This window comes from Pundamilia nyererei, unplaced genomic scaffold, assembly GCF_000239375.1.
Source record: "Pundamilia nyererei isolate P.nyererei 1_Seehausen unplaced genomic scaffold, PunNye1.0 scaffold00001, whole genome shotgun sequence".
NCBI classification, from domain to species: domain Eukaryota; kingdom Metazoa; phylum Chordata; class Actinopteri; order Cichliformes; family Cichlidae; genus Pundamilia; species Pundamilia nyererei.
The window spans coordinates 2424556-2427290 of record NW_005187402.1 but is presented as its reverse complement, the minus strand read 5'-3'; the positions used below and the strand labels follow the sequence as shown (position 1 = coordinate 2427290).

The window sequence follows — 2735 nt, the reverse complement described above, 5'->3', positions numbered from 1 at the left end:
GTTAAGGCGTCTGGGAAGGGATCTCAAAACTGGATTATAGATGGCAGAGAGTTGGTGTCGTAAACCCACTATCAGTGCTTGTTCACTCTTGACAATAATTACATTTCAAAATTTACTTTGTGCATTTACAGGTAAACAATATCAAATATTTTATCTAAATGACTGCTTTGTCTTTGAAAAGGGTGAAGAGCCTGAGGCCGGTGATAGTCCAGTTCTACTCTAAGTACATCCTTACAGTGGATCTCAGGACAAGGCCACATTCCTGTCCTGCCAGAAGAGAAGAGAAACTTCAGAGTCTTCATGCAGTTCAACCACACCTGTCATATTCCATATGACAGGGGTCTCAAACTCCAGTCCTCAAGGGCCAGTGTCATGCAACTTTTCCATGCCCATTCCATGAGTTTGAGACCCCTGCCGTATAGTGTTCATGCAGTTTTCTACCCCACAGTTACAGCATGTCTGACTGCCTGTTCAGCATATGCAAAAATATATGATGAGTTTAAACATGTGATGACTAAGGCCTTCCATTATGGTGTTTGTCATCACATGTTACAGACATCTGGATGATCATTTGGAATAAACAAAACTAAAAACTTGTTACTTCATCTTATCTTTATTATTATTATTGTTCTTATTTTACATTTTTCATTGTTAGACATTGGGTTTATTTGTAGTAGTCCTTTCCAACGTCTTTCCCTCTTCCATGTTACTGTGTCAGCTTGTCAGCATCTATTTGGGTTTGGAAGTGGAACAGGTAAATCCAAGGAAATCCAAAGTGCCATTAATACCAGGAGATGTTCTTATATTTCAGAAGAAGGGATTAATTCCAAAGAAATGACCTCGATGCCATGTTTTATTTAGGAACCCTAGAGAGCACTTTGCAAAATAACACATTCTTATAATTTCACCCTCAGATGAGCCAAGCTACGACTGTCAGGGAAGGTGATGTAGGTACAGAGCATATGAGAGTGGTTAAGTTAATGTCTCTTGTCTAGATGAAGACACAAGAGGGATCAATGGCAAGGCGTAGAGATTCAGTATCTTCAGTCTTCAGTGGACACTCCATTTCTGGCACAAAACACCTGTAAAAGATGGTCGATTTAGGAGGTGACCCGACAACTTCAGCCTGTCGAACATAGTAATGGAGCAGTATGTTTAAAAAAAAAAAATCTAATTAAGCATGCACTCAGTACCCTAAGAATTATTATGGTAGTTAAACACTGATAGTTGTATATCATATTATATCACTTCAAACAGAGGTGACCCAGTAATGCTGCACTAATGAATTAGACTAACTATTCACTTTAGCTTAAGTTATTAAGTTAGCTAAAGAGTTGGGATGCTGTGTAAGACATAAATAAAGCTAAAATACAAAGGTTTGGACACCGTTTTGCATGTTTCCCTACTGCAGGGGTCTCTGCAAGCATACAGAGGGGGTACTCTGAGAGGGTCCAAGATGACAACTTTGGAATTCTACTAGAAACAGTCGATCATATTTGTTTGTCAAAGCTGAATTCAGGGCAAACTACGCTAAATTAGCGTTTTTAGCTAGCAGCTACAATAAGCATAACAGTTACTGTACGGCTATCATTTGTTAACATGACGCTTGTTCTTATACATGTAATACATTTATTACCAACCTGAGAGTTTATCCGCTGGTCATTCGACATGACGAATGACTTCTGAAGTCTTAATTCAGCTCAAGATGCTGTAGTCAGTAACACTTTCGGTCCGCTAGTAAAACGTAGTTCTATTAATCTGCGCTTGAACCGGAACCGGATGTACGTTCCAAAAAACTGAATTGTAGAACTGAAACTGAATGGTGAGAAGTGAAACTGAAATTATTCGAGAGCTGAATTTTAAAAGGATAAAATGCAGCTTCAAAGCAAATCAATTCATTTTCAAAATATAAAATGCAATTTCAATTTCGTGATGATCATTTTCATACCATAAATTCAATTTCAAATTAGACTAATTCAAATTCAGTTTTCAAAAGCATTTATTCAAGTTACAATTCAGATTCAATCTGAGCAATTCAAATTCAAATTTAACTTATTCAAATTCAGTTTCTGTTATTCAAATTCAGTTTCTGATGGCACAGATTTCTGCCCATAGCAGAACGAGTCCTTAGCTGTTGAGCATTGATAACCCTCTATTCTAAAATATAGTATGACCTAGATTTTTATTTTTTTACCTAAAATGAGCGGTGTAGCCCGTAAACTCAAAGTGTTTGCAGATGTCAAGTAGATGGCCTTATATAGGACTGGACAGTGAATCTAAGAGATTAGATGCACTGCAAATTAAGATAGGACCAGCAACTAAAAAATGTTGCAAAAGTGCACAAAAGTTGTCTTTTGCTTGGTGCTTTCTTAACTGCAGTGCATTTGACCTCTCATGGCCACCGTACAGAACTTGTTTACAACCACCACATTTTCTGAGCCTGAATTCATCAGCTTGTTATTAAAGGAAAACAACAGTTAGCATTAACAGTTAGCATTTAGCATTAACCACGGCTTACCATGATAAAACTGAAATAGTCACTTATAGTCTACTATATAAGCCTGCAGTAGCAAACATATTAACATAAAAACATTTGTTTGGAGCTCTTTTTGTCGTTCTGATAACACCATCATTTGAAGTTTTCCCTCTGGTTTTGTGTCCATTACCGAGACAGTCAGCAGCCATGCTAGCACCTCTTTGAGGCTGCATTTACTTTGCGCTTACACGATCCTCAG

General features: G+C 37.6%; 1 long non-coding RNA gene across 1 annotated transcript; it reads right to left on the bottom strand.

Moving 5' to 3' along the window:
* Positions 1-835: 835 nt before the first annotated feature.
* On the bottom strand, positions 836-1723 carry LOC102203187 (uncharacterized). The gene is made up of 2 exons (XR_311380.2): positions 1641-1723; positions 836-1082 (listed from the first exon to the last, which is right to left on the bottom strand). It is a non-coding gene; the product is annotated as an uncharacterized LOC102203187 (long non-coding RNA).
* Positions 1724-2735: the final 1012 nt, after the last annotated feature.